The 25,000-nt window shown below is 37.3% G+C and overlaps 1 protein-coding gene and 1 pseudogene across 1 annotated transcript in view; both read right to left on the reverse strand.

Moving 5' to 3' along the window:
- LOC144971334 (uncharacterized) overlaps positions 1 to 17,479 on the reverse strand; it is a 114,438-nt gene extending 96,959 nt beyond the window's left edge. The window contains exon 1 of the mRNA XM_078912043.1: positions 17,252 to 17,479. The gene's annotated coding sequence lies outside the window, so the exon portion shown is untranslated. The remainder of the gene's footprint in view (positions 1 to 17,251) is intronic.
- A 2,458-nt stretch (positions 17,480 to 19,937) lies between these two features.
- LOC144972161 (U6 spliceosomal RNA) lies at positions 19,938 to 20,034 on the reverse strand (annotated as a pseudogene).
- Positions 20,035 to 25,000: the final 4,966 nt, after the last annotated feature.

Here is a 25,000-nt window from a genome sequence, read left to right on the forward strand (position 1 = left end):
GACCTGCACGTCGGTGTGAATAAAATATTTTTAGTTTGCTTTCGTTTATTATTGATTTTACATATCTTCATTTGTTAATTGAAAATTATAAGTAAGTATGATTTCTATTGACAATTGTCTGAAAGACCTTGGAATTGAATTGAAAGACTTATGCTGGAGAAAGATTGATAATACAAAAGGGCTCTTAACAAGCGATGTGCATTAATTTGTTAAAGTGAAGTCCCGGGTTTTTTTAGTTTCTTTTTTTTTTCCAATATGAAGGTCATTTAAATCGATCGATATTTGAAGGACAAGCTTTTCATGTCATTTTAAAAAAAAACATTTGTGTCATTCCAGAGTAAGGTAGTTAACTAAAGAGGAAAATATATGTGAGGTTCTTCTTATCGAACACTACCCTGAGTGTTTTGTAACTTCTAGTTTTAATCTGGTGATTCCAGTGTGTCCAATACATTCCTTGAAAGTGTAAACATATTTTCTTACTGGATGTGACTCATTAGGTATTAAAAGTCATTTCCACAAGTGTGAATATTGCGCTAAAAAAAAGAAGATTTTATTTGGTATGCATGTACCGTACCACAGGCTTTTCGACTTTACCTTCCCTGTCACCCCCTAACCCCCCCCCCCCCCCCCAACCGCTCTCTCTCTCTCTCTCTCTCTCTCTCTCTCTCTGTCTCTCCATAAATATAGACTAGGAATGGGATAATTGCCTAATTATTAGAATCAAATTTGTCTGTTATGGAGGAGATAATATATCGCTGACAGAGATTTATTAAAAATTGATAGGTGAGGAAGGAGAGAAGGTCTAAGTTTGTGTGTATTTGTGAAGGCGTGTGTTTTGTGTGTATGTGTGTGTGTGTGTGTGTGTGTGTGTGTGTGAGAGAGAGAGATAGAGAGAGAGGGGGGGGGGGAGGAGAAGAGTGAGTGTATGTGTGTGAGTGACAGAGAAAAGAGAGAGAAAAAAAGATAAATAAAGAAAGAAAGAAATAAAGGGAGAGAGAGGGGGAGAGAGAGAGAAAGAGAGGGAGAGAGAGAGAGAGAGAGAGAGAGAGAGAGAGAGAGAGAGAGAGAGAGAGAGAGAGAGAGAGAGAGAGAGAGAGAGAGAAGATGTAATCACGTCATGATGGGTGGCGGTCAATATTTTGTTGTAGCATTTCCAAGATAAAACTCTTGGAACAGGCAAACAGAATCGTCATCAGCACGAAAAAGCAAAACAATTTTGCTTTGCGTAGAATTGATAATATTAAAAAGGTAAAGAGAAAAGAACAAAATATAGAGAGATAGATGGATAGAGAGATGAGGGGGTGGGGGTATTAGTTTCAGAGTATGAAGGTTGGGAGGGGGGGGGGGGGAGGGGGCTGAGAGGCCGCTAAGAGAAGCATAGCCGCCCGCCGACACAGATTATTGATGTAAACGAGGTAATAACACGCTGTCTCTTTCTCTCTCTGTATATACAATATATATATATATATATATATAATATATATATATATATATATATATATATCATCTTCATTATCATCATCATCATCATCATCATCATCATCATCCTGATCATCATCATTGCCGGGTTCTTCTTCTTCTTCTTCTTCTTCTTCTTCTTCTTCTTCTTCTTCTTCTTCTTCTTCTTCTTCTTCTTCTTCTTCTTCTTCTTCTTCATCTTCTTCCCCCTCCACCTCCTCCCTCCTCATCCCCCTCCTCCTCCTCCTCCACCTCCTCCTTCTCCTTATATCAATCTTCTTCTCTGTCTGTCTGTCCTCTTCCGTCTCTCCGTCTTTATTTCCCCAATCTATCTTCCCTCACTCCAACATACATCTCCTTCCTTTCAATTCTATCCCTTTCACCATCTTTCCATCTTATGGCAAATACACCTCAGGGCTGAAATGTTCCATAGTCTGGCTTCAGCAGACTCACAACTAGCTAATATTCACCTAGACGCAAGGGAATTACTCCTGTCATACACAATGAAATTTATAATCTTTTGAATTATAAACGACCGGAAGGTTATCGTTACAGGATAAAACTGTCTTCCAAATGTTACCTGTCTTCTCAAAACAGTAATATATTGGACGGAACCGGATAATCAAAACTGAATTTTAAGCTTATTTTATGAAACTTGAGTTATATTGAATGACGTTATTGAGTAGAGTCACTTCTGTTTCTTAAACTTCAAAACATTTGCATTTCATAATTTTGATTATTTTGATACCCAACTCCGTTTTCTTCATTCAGATATGCGGATATGTGGTCTTCGGAACGGAAGGTCCTGTGTTCGAGTCCCGCTCTGAGAGGCGAACAGGTGAATACTGGAAAAAGCTGTTTACTCGCATTCTCTCACTGTACTTAAATGTAAAATGAGTATATGGCCGTTAACAGCGTTGTTAATCGAAAAAAAAAGTAATAATATCGCCAATGAGACCTCATGTCTCGTCCTGCAGGTTAAGCGTTGGTGCTGGCTTGGTACCTCTTGAAAAGTGATTTGAGCACATTTAGTGGATATTGCGCTGCTGTATAAAAGCTCAAGTTTAGTTTATATCATTTTGAATATAGTGCTGGATTGACAGGTCAAAAATAAAAAGTGAAGAAAGAAAGACGATAATGTAGTCTGGTAAAAAGGATGGATGGCGTGGAGAATGTAAAAATGATAGAACTGAGATGAATTATACCGTCTGTGGCTCAGATCCTCGGACAAACATGGTTGGTTGTTTATAAAGAATAACGTGAATGAAATTGACCTCTCTCTGGTCATTGTTATTGTTTTTATACCGCCAAATGGGTGACTAGTTATCACACAATTTTCTTGATCATATTATAAACGTTCAAATTTACACATAGTTTTCTGTGTTGGTTCCCATGATCAAGCGGTAGAAGAGTGGGTATTTTACTTAGACGCATACCATCAATTGTAAAACATGTGTAGTACGCTGTCAACCAATCACTACCATTGTTTATATTATGACAACAGTCCGAGAGGCGTGGTTATCTAAGTGTCTATCGCCTTCAAATCGGAAGGTTCGGGGTTCGAGTTCCGCTCTGAGCGGCACATAGTATAGTCCTTGTGAAAGGCTCTTTACCCACATTCTCTCAACGTACTCAGGTGTAAAATGAGTGCCTGGTGTCTCTGTCAGAAATATAAAAATGTTACATCGCCAAACAGGCGTTATGTCTCGTCCTACATGTTAAGTGTTGATGTTGTCTGGGGACCCCTTGTAAATCGATTTGATCACGTATAGTGGATATTGCTCTCATATGATTGCTCAAGTTTAAACAATATCTAACTTAATTGAAACTGAATTTTATTCTTAGTTTATGAGTTACAATAATCGTCTTTGTTGAGTAGAGTGACTTCTTTTCCTGAAACAAATCTGCATATTTGATTGTTTTACCAGTTAACTCAGTTTTCTTAATGTAGATTGTTTAGACATAGTATCAAATTGACTCGACAGGTCACAGATAAAGAGAAGCACGAAAGACGATAATGTGTCTGGTACAAAAATGGATGCCGTAGAAAATGTAAATTGATAGAACAAATAAATTATACATGATAAATGAGACGAACAGTATGTTTCGTCTTGTTTACAAAAGCAAGAGGTATAGACAACTAGATAACCCCGCCTCTCCGGACAATCGTCATAGTGTAAACAATGGCAGTGATTGGTAGACACAGCAAACTACACAAGTTTTACTATCGATAATTTGTGTTTAAGTAAAATACCCACTGTTCTACCACTTGGTCAACCAACACAGAAAACTATGTGTAAATTTAATCGTTCATAATCTGATCGAGAATATCGTGTGATAACTGGTCACCCATTAGGCGGTATAAAAGCATTAACAATGATCAGAGAGAGGTCGATTTCATTCACGTTACTGTTTATAAACAACCAACTATGTTTGTCTGAGCACTTGTGAGGGTGTGTCACAAATTCCATGTTTTTATTGGTCAGAAATCTGCTGGTTAATTGGGTGTGTTAAGTTCTTCATTTGTGGAGACGTGTGTCCAGGAGAAGGCAAGCCTTGTTTGGACGCCGGGTTGGAGCATTCTGAGTCTGATATTTCACCATCAGCTGTTCTAGCACGATTGTACCTAGGCTGGCATCACCTTCAATATCAGTAAGGTACCCAAGCTCCTGCACGACGACAACGTGATGATCCTCCGCAAGAGGCTGTCCTCAACTGCGGTGACGAATTTAAAGGCTGACTGGAGACCTCCAATGTGGAGATGTAGCCGTACGCTACCACCACCACCACCACCACCACCACTACTACTACTACTCCTACTATTACTACTACTACCACTACTACTACTACTACTACTACTACTACTACTACTACCACTACTACTACTACTACCACTACTACTACTACTACTACTACTACTACTACTACTACTACTACTACTACTACTACTACTACTCTACTACTACTAATACTATCGGTGTGTTAAGTAACCAGATAGATGACAAAAAAAAAAAAAAAAAAAAACAAAAAAAAAAAAAACAAAAACAAAAACAAAACAAAAACGGTCGGTGGAACCGGCGTTGTGTCAACTGGAATATGGACAAGTATGTGGCTGTACTGCTGGGGGAATAAATCATCAACTGTACCATGTTTTTGACTTGCACCGTGAAGACTACGCTGCCTTGCAATGCCAATACTTATTTTTCGTTAATTCAAAAATCACTCCCAAGTTGTTAAAAATTCTTAAAGCTGAACAGGCTCTTATTTTGAAAACATTTGAATAGGATAGGGGCCGGCTGTCTATTGAACCATCTTGATTTATTTGATAAGGTGGGAAGTTGGAACTTTATCTGACTAAAATGCGGCTATGTGGTCTGGTGGTCTGCACTCGCCTTCCGATCGAAAAGTCCTGGGTTCGAATCCCGCTCTAACCGGCGCATTGTTGTGTAATTGGAAAAGGCTCTTTATTCAAATTCTCTCACCGTACTCTGGTGTAAAATGAGTACCTGGCCGTTGTCTCTGTCGGAAAAAAAGTGTAATATCGCCTATCTGGCGTAAGGTTTGTCCTCCATGTTAAGTGTTGCAGTTGGCTTGGCACCTCTTGTAAAGTGTTTAGCGTATGTTTAGTGGATATTGCGCTTTATAAATGCTCTTAAATTTTATTATTGAATAAAAGCTTTATATCATTGTACAGCAAAGCATACGTTAATTCCTATTGACTAGAATCTGCGTCCCAGACACGGATGCCTTAGGAAAGTAATGAAGTGACACTTAGTTAAATATTATGGCTTGCTTGATTGAAGTCTTGACTAAACAGAGCGCAATACCTTCATCTACCAAATCAAATTTAAAAACCCAGGTTTTTTTTGATATTCGAAAATAAAAGCATGTGTATATTAACAAGCGACGACGTGTTTTAATGTTGTTGTTGTTGTTGTTGTTGTTGTTGTTGATGATGATGATGATGATGATGATGATGATGGTTGTGGTGGTGGTGATGTTGATAATAGTAATGAAGATGAAGATGGAGACGATGACGGTGATGATGATGATGATGATGATGATGATGATGATGATGATGATGATGATGATGATGATGATGATGATGATGATGATGATGATGATGATGATGATAGTGATGATGGAGATGAGGAGTATGACGATGGTGTTGATGGTAATACATTTTTCCATTGTAATTCAATTAATGACGTAGCGAAGACTGAAGTTGTTGACACTATCGACGACGCAGTAGTGGTGGTAGTGCTACTACTGGGTGATGTTGCTAAGTGTTTATCCACTTCTTTTTATAGTGACACGCGCAGAACGGCATGCTCACTCCACTTCTATAAATTCTTATTCCGTCCAATGAATACGCTCATCGTATTATTATTAGAGACCCGTATTAACTCACTCATCCCAAACACCTACTATATCCGTTGTTTACCCGGGTTACTTTTACCCCATGCATTTTTCTGAGACAAATTATAAGCGTAGTATCAAAGCTTATGTTTTTGATTTTTACATGTTATTGATAGTTGAATAATACTATGTACATACTCATTTCTAAGACAATTTTTTTTCCAATTTTGAAAAGTAGCAAAACTCTCTAGTTTTGAGTGAGTTAAAGACATGTTCATTGCGTGCATTCAGGATATTTATTTCTTTTATAGTTGTATAGACGGCTCGGACTGGTACATGTCAAGGGTGCATGTTGAAATTACGATGCTGGGCAATAGGGCAGAGAAGTTGTGACATCACACCGTCCTCATTTCTAGCTCAAAACTCCTTGGATGTGTGTATAACCAGTGCGGCTATGTGGTCCAGTGGTATGACACTCGCTTTCGAGTCGGAAGGTCCTGGGTTCGAGCCTCGCTCGGCGCATAATTGAGTTCTTGGAAAAGGCTCTTTACTCACATTCTCTCACCGTACTCAGGTGTAAAATGAGTACCTGGCAGTTAGCAACGTTGTATCTGTCCGAAAAAAAATGTTATATCGCCTAACAGGCGTCATGTCTCGTCCTACATGTTAAGTGTTGCTGTTGGCCAGGGACCCCCTGTAAAGCGTTTTGAGCACGTTTAGTGGATATTGGGCCTTATAAAAGTTCAATTTTTTTACTCCGGATAATCAACAATGAAAAGGTCACATATTGAATCATAACGTGGATAACTATTCTAGTAACAGGATGCAGAGGCAGATTCTTAAGAATACAGGACGTAAACGAACGCAGAATATCAATTGCACAACGTATGCATCCGCCCCCTTCATTTTGCCACCTAGGTGATCAGTTCTCATAGTGTTAGTTTTCGACATTAAACAGCGCTTTTGGCTTTAATATCAACCCGCTTTCCAAAGGGTGATGATAGGATGTACAACACTAAACAAAATTAACAAAATGTAATGTTCAGTGCCGACAAGCGCGTTTGGATCACAGAAAAAGTAAGATAAAGGAAATTAGTTCATCGAAATAGGTTCTAGCTGTAATCTAGACCAGTGTCCTAAATCAACAATGTAACTAAAATTCCGCCGTAAAACCCTTAAAAACAAACAAATTACTGAAATTCGGGCACGGGTACTCCACCATTCTGAATTCAGTCACTCAAAGGGATTCACGGGGAAAATATCTTTACCTAGAAATATCTCTCTCTCTCTCTCTCTCTCTCTCTCTCTCTCTCTCTCTCTCTCTCTCTTTCTTTCTCTCTCTCTCTCTCTCTCTCTCTCTCTCTCTCTCTCTCTCTCCCTCAAACAAAATTCGAAAAGAAAATTACGCCCTTTCGCAACGACACAATAAGAGCCCTAGGCATTCCATGAAGGAATATAGATAATCCATCAAAGATAATGTCTGATGTCAACAGGAATCACCCATGTTGTCCAAGTGAGCAAATTGGGGGTTAATAATCTTGCTCAAGGAAAAAAAAGGAAAGTACCTGAAGCGGGAGTCGAACCCGAGACCTTCCGGATCACAGTGCAACGCCTTAACCACTCGGCCACTTCGCCCCCATCATAAATTCTGCTGCCCACTAAGGAAAAAAAAACTACTCTTGGTTCTGGCAGAAAACACTTTGCGATAGACTAGCTCCTATCAAAAAACTCAGGCCTTTGTTATTGTTTTTGCCATCCGCGTTTGTGAGTTGTTCTCACTAAACTGTATTAACAAGACTATAAAAGTTCATGGTTAGACAGAGTTTGTGTGTTGGTCCGTTATACTTCCGGATGGCAATGTTGTGAACTCCTTGGCCAAGCGCATTCTATCTATAGAAGCAACACAGAAAACTGTGTAAATTTAAACGTTGAAAATGATCAAGAAAATTGTGTGATAATTATCCATTTGCCGGTAAGAAAGAAAAAAAAAAACCCGATCAGAGACGGGTGAATTTCATTCACGTTATTGCTGTCACTCACAGCGTGTTTTCTTTCTTATTTATTTATTTATTTTTGCAGACCAGAGAAGTGATTTGTCCTCACAACCTTCGATCTAACCGTGGATTTCATTATAACATGGCCTGATACCACTGTATGAATCACGTCTTAATTCATGAAGACGACTGCCAAAATAAAGTTAACTGTGAGTTGCTATCAGAAGTACAACCAATGAGAAAATCTGTTTCTTTTAGCACTACTAGAGACAACTTACTTTTCGCGCTCTTTTGGTGATCGTATTCTTGTATTGTGACGTAATTTATAGGAAAGAGTCAGTCAACAAAGACAGCGATCTTCTACAGCAAAAGACTTAACATTACAAGAGCGTATTTGTGTTGGTTAGCGAGTTATATTCAATAATACAACCAATGTGAACATTAGTTTCCTTGAGCACTATTTGTCACTTTCTCCTGGTTATCGTCGCCTAACATGATGACTCAAATTGTAGGGAAGTGTTAGGCTATAACCAAGGCGACAGTTAATAGTGAATTATAGTCAATTGTATCACAAATTGGAACATTAATTTGCTTCTTTGATCACGACTTTAGAAAACTTACTGTTCACTTTCTTTAGGTAACCGTCGCCTTGTCTTGTGGCATGATTTAATAATGAAATAGTCAGGCTATGAGTTAACGAAGACAACAATCTTACACAGCAAAGATAAAGTTAAGATTACAAGCAAGTATTTGTGTTGGTTACAATAATTATTGTGAGTTATATTCAATGGTACAACCAAAATGAACATTAATTGTTCCTTTGAGCACTGCTGAAAACAAATCTTTGTTTTCACTTTATTTTGATGATCATCGCCTTTTATTATAACAAGATTTTAAAGATGTGTTTTGGCTATAAACAAGGCGACAGTTAATATTGAATTAATAATAATATATCTTTATAGTCCCCATAAAAGTGGCAATTTGTCATTTGGTTACACATTTATAACAATACAATATTGACATAGACACACTCACACAAGATGCACACTTGTAACATAGTAGTTATCGTAAAAAAAACAAAAACAAAAAACAACAACAATACAAAAAAAATTATATTCAGTTGTACAACTAAAGGGAATATTAATTTCTTTTTTTGGGCACCACTTACTTTTCACTTTCTTTTGGTAATCGTCGCCTTGTATTGGGACGTCATTCTTGAGGAAGTGTCAGGCTATAGATAGTATGCGCTTGGCTAAGAAACTCGGAAGTATAACGAACCAACATACAAAACTCTGTGTGACCATGAACTTTTATAGTCTGGATATTACAGTTAAGTGAGAATTACTCATAAACGTGGATGGCAAAAAACAATAACAAAGACCTGAGTGACGTCATCTTCGTTCTATGTATTATAACCAAGGCGAAAGCTCCACACAATCTTCCAGAGCACGTCACAATTCAAGACAACAAACACAAAAAGAATGTAAACATTGAGTTGGACTCAATGTTATACCGAAGGTAAACATTAATTTGTACCATTTTTGTACCATTTTATGTGGTCTAGTGGTATGAAGGTATGACCCTCGCCTTCGGATCGGAAGGTCCTGTGTTTTGAATCCCGCTCGGAGCGGTGCATGGTTGAGTCATCTGAAAAGGTTCTTTATTCGCATTCTCTCACCATACGCAGGTGCAAAATGAATATCTGGCCTTTAACAGTTTTGTCTCTGTCCCCCCAAAAATAAAATGTAATATCGCCTAACAGGCGTCATGTCTCGTCCTTCTATTGATTTTGTGACCTAATTTATAAGGAAGAATCAGGCTCTGGGTTAACGGAGAGAGCAGCGATCTTATACAGCAAAAGACTTTAACATGACAAGCACGTTTTGTGTGTGGTTACAACCATTATTTCTAAGCCAGGCTGAACGGGTGAACATTGTAGTGAACTATCAATGAAACCCTGAGTAATAATTGCTTGCTGATTCCATCCAATTTGGGCTCAAGTCTATAGATAGAATGAAGATGACGTCACTCAAGCATTTGTTATTGTATTTTGCCATCCGCGTTTGTGAGTAATGCTCACTGAACTGTATTAACCCGACTATAAACGTTCATGGATACACACAGTTTTGTGTGTTGGTCCGTTATACTTCCGGATGGCAATGTCATGAGCTTCTTAGCCAAGCGCATACTATCTATCGCGAGGAATTTCCGTTACATTCAATGTTAGACCTACTGATGGATGGGCGTCAAGGGACGGATTGGGTTAGGCGTAAGGGGGGGGGGGGGGGGGGTGATGACATTAAAACCGACGCAACACGGATTGAATCAGGTCTAGCATTTGAGCTACATATCCTCAAATTAAAGGTATAAATAGAATAAATGAATACATTGATAAATAGAAGACAAAATCAAAGGGGGAAAAATAATGCTAAGGATTATTTATACTACATAAATCCCTTTATCAAAGAAATCTATAGGTGCATTGCATTTGTCAATAAATAAATAAATAAATAAATATATACATACATAAACAATTAAGTGTCACAAGTTTCAATAGATAGATAAATGAGTGAATAAATTAACTAAAGAACAAACAATTAATTCAATTAATTGATTAAATATATATATATATATATATATATATATATATATATATATATATATATATATATATATATATATATTATATGGAACAAGATAAAATCAAATCGAGCACGCTAGAAATTCCTCAATAGTTAAAACACAACCAAAGCTAATGAATTATGCAAGAAGCGAATACGACTGGGGCTGTTTTCATGAACGCGGACTAGTTCTTAGTCTCTGACTATCTTTGACTTTTGTCAAGGACTTGAAAACATCGGATTTCATGTGAGCCAATTAAGCAAGTCTGGGATTAAAATCACGGCACCTTCGGACTAAGTTTGGCCAAGTTTTAGTCATTGCTGAGGCAGGACTTCACAAGCTTAGACTGAGACTAGACACCAGGTTAAGTCATAGAGTCAACAAAATAGCAGCTATTTTAAATGAGAGAGCTTCAATTCGGAAGGAAAATATGTCGGTTACGAATGACAGAGGCAAAAAGTGTCCTGTCGCTATTGACACTGGCTTTAAAAATACTAATAGATAAGCCCAGATCGTCGAAAGTACACATTTTTTGTGAGCAAAAACTAAATAGAAATACTAAATCTAATCGGCTCGTGAGTTGCAAGTGAAGGGAGACTAGAAATCGAAGGATTTGCGTCAAAGAATAACCAAAATTTTAAAAATGACTCGAAAGTATAGTGGAGAAAAAAGTTATTCTGCTGGTTTGTAACTGACTGAAATAATGTGATTCAACAGAACACACTTTCTTTTTTGTTTCTTTGTTTGTTTTTTTTTTTTTGGTTCAATTTGTTGGAGCTTCATTGAAACTTTCATCGTGATTTGATTCATCATAACAAAAGTAAGTTAAAATATAAAAAGAACGAAATATTATTTACACCGGATGTGTCGCTAATTTCCTCTTTGGAAATCTTTTGCATTGACAATATAATATGAAGGCGGGTATCTTACATGCCATCATGCACTAATAGAGAGCGGAATGTTACCAGCACAAAACAGCCGACTTTTCACCGTCCTTACAACGCCCACTTCTAGGCAAGAGACTAGCTAGTATGAGATTAGAAAACGTTCATGAAATCCTATTTTATTAGTCACTTGCTTCGTTTAGGCTTAAGACTAGCAAGTCATTTACTAGACTACAAAATAACTAAATCTGGTCCACGCTCATGAAAACGGGCCCTGGTTTTTTAAAGGAAATCGGGTCAATCTGTAAGATTTACCCCTAATCGTACGTCGTATTTTAAACCCCTTAATCACACGTCGAGGATAAATCTGTTACACCATGACAATTATTGAAATAAAAAGAATATGTGACAATTGAAAAGAGACCCTGGTTTATTGATGGGGGATGCTGCCCCGTCTCCATTCTACAATGTTGACTTAGGTTTAACCTTCAGAGTCAAATAATGTCTGCTTTTTTTCTTCTTCTTGGAAATAACAGTTAAAAGTACCCCGTGTAACGAAACGATTTGTGTGGTTTTGTGATTTTATAGTAAGTCATGAAGATCTTTAATTGAGCTTTTATATAGCGCCATATCCACTAAACGTGCTCAAGTCGCTTTACGAAGGGTCCCTGATCAAACAGCAACATATAACATATAAAACGAGGAACGAGACATGACGCCTGTTAGGCGATATTACAATTTTTTTCCCGACAGGGACAACCCTGTTAATGGCCAGATACTCATTTTACAACTGAGTACGGTGAGAGAATATGAGTAAAGAGCCTTTTCGAAGGACTCAACTATTCGCCGAGCGAGACTCGAACCCAGGGCCTATCGATCCGAAAGCGAGTGTCATACCACGTCTCTGGTTCGATTTCCTCTGGAGAGGCGCAAAACCAAGTCCTTGGAATCGGTTCTTTATTCACATTCTCTCACTGCGTATGTAGTCTAGCGGTATTACAATCGCCCTCCGATTGAAAAGTCCAGGGTTCGAGTCCTGTCCTGCTTTGAGCGGCGCATAGTTTTTGTCCTTGGAAAAGGCTCTTTAATCACTGTCTCTCTCCGTCCTCAGGTATAAAATGAGTACCTGAACGTTAACAGCCATGTCTCTGAGGGGTAAGAAAAATTTGTAATATCGTCCATTTTCATATCTAATCTTACATGTTAAATTATGTTGTACGCCAGGGACCTCGTGCAAGGCGCTACATAAACAATTAGTTCTTTGGAGTTTGTTTTTCCTCAGGTGAGCACTGGCCGGAAACAATTGGATTCAGTAGTCTGATGTCACGCCGCCAGGCAACGGCGGCCATCTTGGTTCTAAACAAAGAAAATCATTACTTTTTATTCTTCATGCTGGCTAGAACTTTTCATTCCCTTTTCATATGCCTTTTGATCAGAATTTGTAAACGTCAAAACATGATCATATTTATGTGTTTTTTTTTTTTCCTCTGGAAGCGTTTTTATGCTAGCCGGAGAAATATTTCATACGGGCGTCCGCCATTGTTCCGATAGTTTAGAGCCAGTGTTACTAAGTTACCATGCGTCATTAGGAAGGAAGTGACGTTACGACTATTGAATCCTATTTTGCCTCTGTCAACTAAAAATTGTTATAGTGCCTAAATGCGCCATGTCTCTTCCTCATGTTAAGAATTACTTTAGGCTTTGTAATCCTTGCACATTTGGTGGATATTGCTCTATGTTAAAGCTCAAGATTGTTATTGTATAGGGAGGGCACTGAACGAGTTGAAAACAAAGATCTGCTCTTTGTGAGTGTATAATTTACATTTAAGGTATTAAAAGTCGTAAATTATAATGATCTGCCAGTTATTTGCAAGTCCGTTGGATAATTCAAAAATAAAAACTCATTATTGCGGTATTACGTAATCGATAATGCGTGGCTGCTAAGAAAAATGTCAAATTGCATTTTATACAAGATTTGAATATCAAGGTCAGGTCATATGTCTCCTAAGATATCTTAATGTCAAAGTTTTAAAATTACGCAAATTGATAATGGAATAACGTAACACGTTAAAGCCGACATTTCTTTGAAAGCTCTTCAAGATATCCTTTTGAAAACATGACAACAAAAAATAGAATAATGAATAGAAAAATAAACGTATTTAAGCATTCAATTAATGAACGTCCAGGGATTAGCAATGCTCAATGCCCTTTACAATGCTTCATTCATTGCCCAAGCATGACAAATTAATCCAAATTTTCATTTCAGACAAGAAGCTTGTTAGGAATTCGTTTGCTATAAGACGTTTACACGATCCGTCACTTCCTGTATCTAAAAAACAAAAACAAAACAACAACAACAAAAACTTGAGCTTTTATATAGCGCAATATGCACAAAATGTACTCAAAGCGCTTTACAAGCGGTCCCTAGCCAACAGTAACACTTATCATGCAGGACGAGACATGACGCTGTTAGGCAATATTACATTTTTTCCGACAGAGACAACGCTGTAAACGGCCAAGAACTTATTATTCACATATGGTGAGAGATGTGAGTAAAGAGCCTTTTCCGAGAACTCAACCATGCACCGCTCAGAGTGGGACTCGAACCCAAGACTTTCCGATCCGGATGTGTCATACTACTAGACTACATAGCCGCGCTCACTCATTCCTGGATCAATGGTGGTTATGTCATACAAGTCGCTTTACCCAAGGATCAAACGCAGGGGCCACAGTTTTGCAATCATTGCGATCCATCGGATCGGTAAACATTGAACCAATTAACTGGCGTACTCTGGAAAGACATGCATTAAAAATTTTGTCCAGAAAACTCGCCCTCCAAATATCGACCGATTTAAATTGCCCTCATCTTGGCAAAACTTCTCAAACCTGAGACTTCGCACGGTACTTAATTCGTTAAACGCCGTTTGATTTTCTACAAAGAATGCTGGGTAATGTAAAGGTTATTGTTTATTCATCTTAGTATTATCTCATTATCCCATTCGTCTGTAGTGTTTCATTCATCTTGTTTTTTTTTTTTTTTGTTTTTTTGTTTTTTTGATAAATGGGAAACCCAAATTGTCTATCTTTATCTCTTTTCGTATATTAAATTGAAGGTTACATTCAATTTCACATTATTATTTACTTGATTTTCTACAAGACGAAAAGACACCACTGAGCCGCAGCGTAACAAAACATTATCGTCTTTATCATAGACACGAGCATATCTAGTCACTGCCTAGCCGATAATGAACGTATTGATGGTATGAATTTAGCTAAAATATTCACCATAACCGCCAGCCGTATAAAACGTACCAACACACAAAACTATGTGCAACACTTAACGTTTATAATAGTCTGATTGGTATAATTTAGTGAGAAGTAATCATTAAAATGGCTTTCTAAAAACAATAACAATAAGCTGAGTGACCTTAATAGGATTCAATAGTCGTAACGTCACTTCCTTCCTAATGACGCATGGTTACTCAGCAACACTGGCTCTAAACTATCGGAACAATGGCGGACGCCCGTATGAATATTTCTGCGGCGAGCATAAAGGGTATCCAGAGGGAAAAAAAAACACATACATTTGATCATGTTTTGACTTTTACACATTCTGATCACAAGGCATATGAAAAGTTCTAGCCAGCATGAAAAATAAAAAGGAATGATTTTCTTTGTTTAGAACCAAGATGGCCGCCGCTGCCGGGAGGCGTGACATCAGACTATTGAATCGTATTTCGTTCTTTCTATCGTCAAATTTGCCAGGTTTATTGATCGCCATTTCTCCATGACTTGCTACGATAAGTATCTTAAAATCAATGCTTTTTGTAATTAAGAATAAACTAATAATATGAGACATGGAACTTTTTTTTATATTAGTGAAATAAATAATAGATAGTATATTATACAAAACGCTTGACCTAGTTTCATTACTTAGTTTTATGCCAGTTACATTATCTAATCCTCCTGGTAGACATCTACAACGATGCATGCAGGCTCTAAGCGTCATCATTTTGTAAAAAAAAAAGTTGAGCTATCATATAGCGCAATATCCACTAAACGTGCTCAAAGCGCTTTACAAAGGGTCCCTGACCAAAAGTAGCACGCAACATAAAAAAACGAGACGTGATTTTACATTTTTTTTTTCCGACAGAGACAATTCTGTTAACAGCCAGATACTCATTTTACACCTGAGTACGGTGAGAAAATGTAAGTAAAGAGCCTTTTCCAAGGACTCAGCTATGCGCCGAGAGACGCTCGAACCCAGGACGATAGCGAGTGTCATACCACAAGACCAACATAGCCGCACATTTTGTACCAAAACATTACTGGCTCATCCCAAAAGAACTTGCTAATTTTATATCAATTCAGTAGAAAATAAAATTGTATGAGAAAAGCAGCTCCTCTGGATCAACCAACAACGTGTCTAGATTTTCTAAATTCTTATCCAAAGTCAATTTCAGCGCATTTCGTGTTTATACGCTTCAACAGTCGTAACGTCACTCGTAATGACGAATGGTAACTTAGTAACTGGCTCTAAACTATCGGAACAATGGCTAACGCCCTTATGAAATATTTCTCCGACGAGCATAAAAACGTATCCAGAAGGAAAAAAATGTATAAATCTGATCATGTTTTGACTTTTACACACTCTGATCACAAGACATATGAATAGTTCTAGCCAGCATAAAGAATAAAAGTACCGATTTTTGTTTGTTTATAACCACGATGGCCGCCGTTGCTGGGCGACGTGATATCAGACTATTGAATCCAATTGCAAAGAAACATCTGCATTTCGAAGTCTGTCCGCGAAAGGACTAAATCGTTGAACCCTGTGTCTCGGCGTTGTTTCCTTGGGTAAGGAATGTTATACACATTACTAGAATGTTAGCCTCAAGTCAATGAGTACCAGCTTAAAGGCAGTGATAGATGTTGTAGGGTGCTGGTATGAAAAAGGACGCCTAGCAGGCAACGTTTACATAATGAAACAGAAATTTGGTTCTATGTTGCCTATTGAAGAAATAAATAAAGCACTGTGACGCGCGATAAATATAAAACACAGAGGAAATGAGTGGTATAAATGTTCAGATTCACATTTTGAGTAAAATGTATGTTATAAGATAAATTCGTATTGTCTCCAGCTGGGTTGAAATCCGCAAAATTGTTATCCAAAGGCGAGTAACTTATCGCAACGTTATCTAGCCGCATAGACTGGGGCTCGAATTTGAGGACACCGTCTCAGACGTGAGGTAGACACATTAACATAATAATATTGTTATCACAGACTCTTAAAATCTATGAAAGTCCACGTCAATGTAATCTATGTTGACATCTCAAATTACAGAAGAGAGAGAGAGAGAGAGAGAGAGAGAGAGAGAGAGAGAGGGGGGGGGGGGGAGAGAGAAAGAGAGAAAGAGAGAGAAAGAGAACGAAATTGATGAAGAGAGAGATCGAGAGAGTGTTTGTATGTGCGTGTGTGTGTATGTGTGTGTATGTATGTGTGTATGTATGTATGTATGTATGTATGTATGTATGTATGTATGTATGTATGTATGTATGTATGTATGTATGTATGTATGAATGTATGTATGTATGTATGTATGTATGTATGTATGTATGTATGTATGTATGTATGTATGTATGTATGTATGTATGTATGTATGTACGTATGTGTATGTATGCATGTATGTATTTATGTATGTATGTATGTATGTATGTATGTATGTATGTATGTATGTATGTATGTATGTATGTATGTATGTATGTATGTATGTATGTATGTATGTATGTATGTATGTATGTATGTATGTATGTATGTGAGAGATATAGATAGATAGATAGATAGATAGAGAGAGAGAGAGAGAGAGAGAGAGAGAGAGAGAGAGAGAGAGAGAGAGAGAGAGAGAGAAATTTATTTTTGAAAGATTATCTTACCTGATACGAACGGATCCTTGTGCTCAATTGTCTAAATTGGAAAATAATACTGAAGGTCGAATATCAAGAATTTCTATTAAGGGATTCATCAAGTCCTTATATACAGAACGACGATATGCAGCGGTGAATAAGCGATTTCATGCATGTGGAAGTAGTGTTTACCAGGTTTTAGAATAACACGGGGTCATAGGTCAAACTCACGTTCATTCATTTATCTACCCCTGAATTACGCCGTGATTTACATAATAGCGTTCGATGCCGCATCCGCATGAGTGGAAAGCTCACATTTCATTGGTTGACGGCAAGAGTTCTAAACGTAAGTACTCGTTGCTTTTTTTTTTTTTTCTGCTGCTCAACATTCAATAGTGAGTGTGGTACGGCCTTGCCCGGTGGCGAATCTTTCCTTATTTATTTTCAATGAACAGGATACAAATTGGTGTTGTTTTTAACGTTGTTGCGGATTCTTGCGGTGGTTGTTATCGTCATCGTCGTTGTTGTTATTGTTGTTGTTGTTGTTCAGGTCATCCCCATCTTCCACCTCATTTCATTCTCCTCCTCCTCATCCTCCTCCTCCTCCTCCTCCTCCTCCTCCTCCTCCTCCTCCTCCTCCTAGTCCTCCCACTCCTCAAAGCAGAAAGAAAAATATAAGAAAAAATCATCCCAAAACCCATTCAAAAAAATCACTTTCACCATTTCTTTAATTTACTTTTGCAGACTTGAACGTTCCATCCGACCAGACCAATAAGTATAAAGAAGAGAGACTTTTTGCTAACGTCAAGCAACAACGTCTGGGTACAAGCCCAACTTCACTATCTATTTATATTTATTATTCAATGGCATAGATTGTGGAGATTTGGCTGAAAGATACTTTTCTTCAGTGGAGAAGAGGTCGCGAATGGTCAAAATACAATTCATTTAACATCGTAAATTGAATAAAAGTTGTTTTTTTAAAAAGAGGAATTTGTACTATCACCATGTGGCCAGACATTATGGACACCCTGTATATAGTTCACTCCGCTTAATATCACATTGGTTAATCGCACAATCCGCTTATACTTTACCCATTCCGGAAAAACGGAATTTAAATATATATATATATATATATATATATATATATATATATATATATATATATATATATATATATATAATCGCTCGGCTTTATCGCACAGCCCTTCTCCGCTTAATCGCCACACGTTGATTATATCTTGATTGGGAAATAATATCTAAAAATACACCCCAAAAAATGTAATGATTCGATCGATTCGTTACAATGAACAACAATATGACCATCAGAACTGATATCTCAGGAGCTACTGGACTTCGTTAGCCAGAGAAAAGACAACGCCTAGATAATGAAGATGAGGATGAGTCATCTGAAAGTGACACACCACCCCTGACAAACACTGAAAAACTTAACATGCTGGGCAAACTACACCGGTTTATCCAAGATCTGCTTGTCAGATGATAGACCAATATTGGAGAGATTGGAGACAATGGTTTATAAACAGCTTGAACAGAAATGAAAACATTCAACGCTCCACGATTACTATTCTTACAAAGAATCATGCCACATTTTGTTGTCGATAAAACATTATAGAGTAAAGTAAAGAAAAAATAAATAAAAATAAAAATACAACATCAAAAGCGAACAAATAAAAAATAGAAACAAAAAAAAACAACAAAAAACAAAACAAAAAACAAAAACAAAACAAAAAATAAACAAACCAACAACAACTTCTAATGAGGCTATATCTTAAACTTGACGTTCCCAATTCCGTAGAAAGCTCAGAGAGGAAGATGCAACATGAATGGCACATAAAAGCTGGTGCTTAGATGCTATTTTTAACTTCTCCGCTTAATCGACACACTAACCCGAACTCCCGAGGGTGTGCAATTAAGCGGAGTCGACTGTGTATATATATATATATAAAATCATGTCTCGTCCTACATGTTAAGTGTTGCTGTTGGCTAGCGACCTCTTGTATAGCGCTTTGAGCACGTATAGTGGATATTGCGCTATAGAGAAGTCCACTTACTTTTTCCTTTATGGGGTAGATAAATAATGAAGTGACAAAATCTACTTTTGTGTCTGTTGAAACGTAAAGCGAGATATACGTATTTGTTTATTATTCTTTAAAAAAAAAAAGAAATGTCAGACGACATCTGTAGAAATCCGACACGGAAGTAACACAGGGAGACTAAATTCGATAGCTTTACAATAGAGATACATTATGATTGTTTTTTCTGTAAACCAGCCCCCAAAAATTAGCTAATAAAAGGCTATTCTGTCCACCTTATCATAGATTTGATGCACGTACCTCTTGGCCTTAAATGGGCTTCAATGACAATAAATAAAATAATATAGGGCTAGTTTAATTACCCGTAAAATGATTTCCAACAAGCAGTAATTGAACATTAAATTCACTTGACCAACAGGCAATCTATTTGTGATTGTTTTTTTTTAAATGGCTATACTCATTTTCAGAAGATTTCTGTTATAGCTTTATGACATAACTTTTTCACAGCTATGAACTCAACAGAAAGAACAAAGTATGTTGGAATCTGAACGAACGCCAATGTTATATCACATTTATTCGTTGAAATGGTATGCGCCCCCCCCCCCCCCCCCCCCCCCCCCCCACCTCCAAACAACACCAAAAAAAAAGTCAATGTCAGAGACAGAATAAAAGTGCAATAAGTATTTGGGTCATCCTTGCGCAGGGGCCATGCTAATCTTCTCTATATCGTTCCAATTTTAGTATATGTAGTGCGTGAACAGAGTAAAGTGTGGTTACAAAATAATTCCTGAATCATATTATTTTGCGATTGTTTTATTAATTTCTTTCTTTTTAAAAATGTTCTTATCTATTCATCAATTTGTTTTTTTTCTCTAATTATTGCATTCGTTCAAGGACTTTTGCTTACATCAATATATCTATCTTGTTTACCTTGTTACTTATCGTATAACAGACCACCTCTTAGTATTTACCTGTCATTTAACACCTTGGCAATAAAATTTCACACCTTTGTTGGAACTGTGACGTCAATGATCATCCAGTTTGTGTGGTTGTTCATATCACCATTATTCTAAGGGGGAGCGTGGCTCAGCGGTACGGCCTTTGCTTCGTACCCGAAAGGTACCGAGTTCGATCACCCGCCGCTGCAAGCCACCTCGTCCTAGCTCAATTTGCGGCGCTGTACTGCGGCTGACGCCTGGGTTATTCCGGTCTTCCCTTGGAATAGACCCTAGAGACCAATTTCCCCTATGGGAATAAAGGGAATTTTATTATTTATTATTATTATTTTTATTATTATTTTTATTCAATTAGTAAGCAATTAGTTTGACCTGCGTACCCTTGTGAAGATTGTAGGTATTAGAAGGAAGAGAGAGAGAGAGAGAGAGAGAGAGAGAGAGAGAGAGAGAGAGAGAAAGAGATAGATAGATAGATAGATAAATGAATAGATAGATAGATAGATAGATAGATAGATAGATAGATAGATAGATAGATAGATAGATAGAGAGCTGGAGCTTTTTGAATTTGTATGTACGTTTCTGTTGATGTGTTGATAATATTAAATAGTGTTTGGCACCCAAATAATAATCTAAAATGTAAATTTGATGAGGAAATCTCATTATATGCAACTTTACTGTAACTTTTTTTCTCTCATTATATATATATATATATATATATATATATATATATATATATATATATATATATATATTATATAATATAAAATATTTTTACAACTTTGAATCGGGCTGTCAGTTACTGCACGTGTTCAATCTGGAAGTAGGTCAGCAGTTTATTTACATTCAACCGAGATTGCCGCACTTTTCACTCTCTCTATAAAAAAGAGTTCCTTATGGATACTGAATAGTGGCAAAGCACTATTCAGTATCTGATACTGAATAACCACTTCCTTCAATAACCACTTCGTTCATAAAAAGCGGTCGGCCAAAAACAACTACAAGGAGCTGAGTTACTTCAAATTTGTTTCTCCCATATGAAACTAAGCTATATATATTGATACTATTATACTCTAAATATATTTTGACTCCTAATCATACTCTCATGTGTCATACTACATGAGTGCGTGCACACACACACACACACCCACACACACCCACACCCACACACACACACACACACACACACACACACGCATGCACATAAACACACCAATGAACAATTTCCCCTTCTCTCTTCCTCTCTCTCTCCCCTCTCTCTCTCTCTTCCTCTCTCTCTCTCTATCTCTCTCTCTCTCTCTATTACACACATACACACACACGCATATATATATATATATATATATATATATATATATATATATATATATATATATATATATATAAATACATTTATATATATATGTTTTGTTTTGTTTGTTTTTAATGGTTTTACCGCGCTTGCAAAACATTTAGGTTATATCAGTGCCAGTAAAAAGGAAGAAAATGGGATAGTAAAAAGTTATAGAATTACAATTAAAGCCCCCAAGAAAAAGTAAGACATAGGGGAACTGGGAACAAATAGGGATCAGATGTAGATTCCAAGAGCATACCACCAATGTACTTAGTTTGAGATCACCTCAAAGTCTCATCCAGACACAAGCACAGGTCCCAACTAAGAGATATACACTCAAATGTTTACCAATCATATAATATAATATGTAAACTCAACATAATACAATGCATAACAGAGATGATTTACAAAGAAAAAAAATATCATCTCCCAAAACTATAACTATACATTCGACTGTTTCCCTCCCAGCCAAAGAGCTCCGGCAAGGATCAGGACAAAACTAAGTAATCTCATTCCAAGACAATGACAGGAAACAATTGGGAAACCGGTATGGGGGGATAGAAGACACAGCATGTACCTCCCTGCCCACTATGGGAGGTCAGGATCCCCACCCAGTTATATATATATATATATATATATATATATATATATATATATATACATTATATATATATATATATATATATACATATATATATATATATATATATATATATATATATATATATACCTGTGTGTGTGTGTGTGTGTGTGTGTGTGTGTGTCAATATATCTTTCAATGTAAAAAGCATGTATTTTCTTGTGTTCATTGCATTATAATAATGTTTTCATCAAATTGAGCTTTTAACTTTGAGCTTTTGTATAGCCCAATATCCACTAAACGTGCTCAAAGCACTGTACAAGGGATCCCTGACCAACAGCAACATGTAACATGTAGAACGAAACATGAAGCCAGTTAGGCGATATTACATTTATTTTTCTTACAGGCACAACGCTGGCAACGGCCAGGAACTCATTTTACACATGAGTACGGCGAGATAATTTGAGTAAAGAGCCTTTTCCAAGGACTCAACTATGCGCCGAGCGAGGCTCGAACCCAGGACATTCCAATCCGAAAGCGAGTGTATTTACCACAAGACCACATAGCCCCGAAAATAAATGGAATCTTAAAACGGATTCACAATCTTTAAAATATGATTAAGATTGACATTAAGATCAAAGAATGGAATATAAGATAAAACAAATACCCCCCCCCCCCCAAAAAAAAAAAAAAGAGTAGTCCTTCAGAGTCACTAGGCCCACGGAGCCGGAGTTTATCCCGGTTTCTATAGAGTGAAACGGACAATAGAAATTGCTTGATATCCTTTGAATAGGACGCTAGTCTATCTCAAAGTACTTTCCGCCAGATCTAGCAGACCCAGCTACCCAATCACTGCACTGCACCAGGAATCGATATCGGTCCATTTATCGTGAAGCGAGTGCTCTACCAACTGAGCTGTCAGGACCGCCAAACAAAAGAAAAGAAAAGAAAGAAACAATGCAGCTCTTTACAGTGCCATCCACTTATCTGATGCTGTGAAATTTTCAATCCAGTTATATTTTTTTGTTACCTTTTGTATTAAAATCCCAAATAATTTACTATGTGACGCAAGGAAAATTCAAAATTTGATAAAATGCCACTGAATCCTTTTTAATGTCAAAAACAATTAGAGCACAGCAGTATGTTATGTGCGTTCAGAGTTTTACACTATTTGGACTCATCTGTATAGCATTGGTTAAAAGAGGGAGGTCATTTTGTTTATCTATCCCATGTAGCGTTGCTATGGTTACCCTAAATCGATATCAAACAAATAACTCTTGTCTGTCATCTGAGAAAGAGAGAGAATGAGAGAGAGAGAGAGAGAGAGAGAGAGAGAGAGAGAGAGAGAGAGAGAGAGGGGGAGAGAGACGGTATATTTTTCACATGAGACACAGACAATTAAATAAAGACAGACGACAATTAAATGGGTTTGGTTTGAACCAATGTTTGTGACACATAAACCCCGTCAATGATTAACTTACCCACGTAGGCTGAAAAGTTTTGACGTACCCTGGTATTTTTCATAATCATGAAAGATACGAAACAAATCGCATTATTTAAATCATAACCCAATAGATAGAACGAAGATGACGTCCGTCTGGTCTTTGATATCGTTTTTATGAGTAATTCTCACTATATGGTATTAATCAGACTATAAACGTTTAAGGTTACACATAGTTTTGTGTGTTGGTCCGTTATATTTCCGGATGGCAATGTTGTGAGCTTCTTAGCCAAGCGCATACCATCTATCATATTATTATCATCATTATAATCATTATCATCATCACCATCATAATCATCGCCGTCAATTCCTTCTCTTCCTCTTCCAACATTTACGCCACCACTAATACTACAACCACCACCACCACAGCCAACTCCTCCTCCACAACCACCACCTAAAACATTTATCTTTTTTTGGTGTTTTTAAAAAAAATGATAAACTGAATAAATCGCAGATTGTAACATTGTCCATCTCTAACTCTAACCTTTCGGATAATATGAAACGATTAAGAAACTCTTTCATATTTGTCTCATTGTCCGACCAGGAAGCAGCATACTCTTATAACTACTCGATTTACAAGAGCAACATCAAACAAACTTCGAAGTCGTAACGTTCAAGAACACTTAAGATTCTTGTCTAAAACTACTCTTATTTGAATTAACATGCATACTAATACTTAAACACCTATTGACTCCGACTCAAAAACATCAAGAGGAAAACAAGAGTATACTGATGATTTTGAAAAAGTTTGGATTTGTTTCCGACGGCACGCCGAAGATGTACGGGTAACGGAGCACTTCACTGACACAACTACAGTCGCCAATATGGCTGGGGTCAAGTGCCACTGCTATTTTGGACGCCCTTGTTGCGACAGGACCGTGCCAAGGAGTTTGCCTTCATCAATATCAAACCGAGGATTTGTCAGTGCAAGTCGTAGCCATTGACATCTTCATGACCGTGACCTTCAGTAACTCACAGTCTAATAGCCTTCGTAAAAGCATAGCCTGACTATAGTCATCGTTCACTTATAGATAGAATGAAGTTGACGTCACGCAGGTCTTTGTTATTGTTTTTTGCCATCCGCGTTTATGAGTAGATCTCACTTACCTGTGTTAAACAGACCATAAATATAAATGTTCAATGTTACACATAGTTTTGTGTGTTGGTCTGTTATACTTCCGAATGGCAATGTTGTGAGGTTCTTAGCCAAGCGCATACTACCTATAGCCTGATACTGACCAAAACATAGCGCCAAATGACAAGTTTTTGCCACAAAAGAAAACAAATCAGAGTTGTATTCAATCGTTCAACCAATGGAATCACTTGTTTCCTTGAACGACATCTCACTAGACGCTGCACAA

The sequence above is a fragment of the Berghia stephanieae genome, chromosome 4 (genome assembly GCF_034508935.2).
Source record: "Berghia stephanieae isolate SIO BIC M18660-M18661 chromosome 4, UCSD_Bste_1.3, whole genome shotgun sequence".
NCBI lineage: Eukaryota > Metazoa > Mollusca > Gastropoda > Nudibranchia > Aeolidiidae > Berghia > Berghia stephanieae.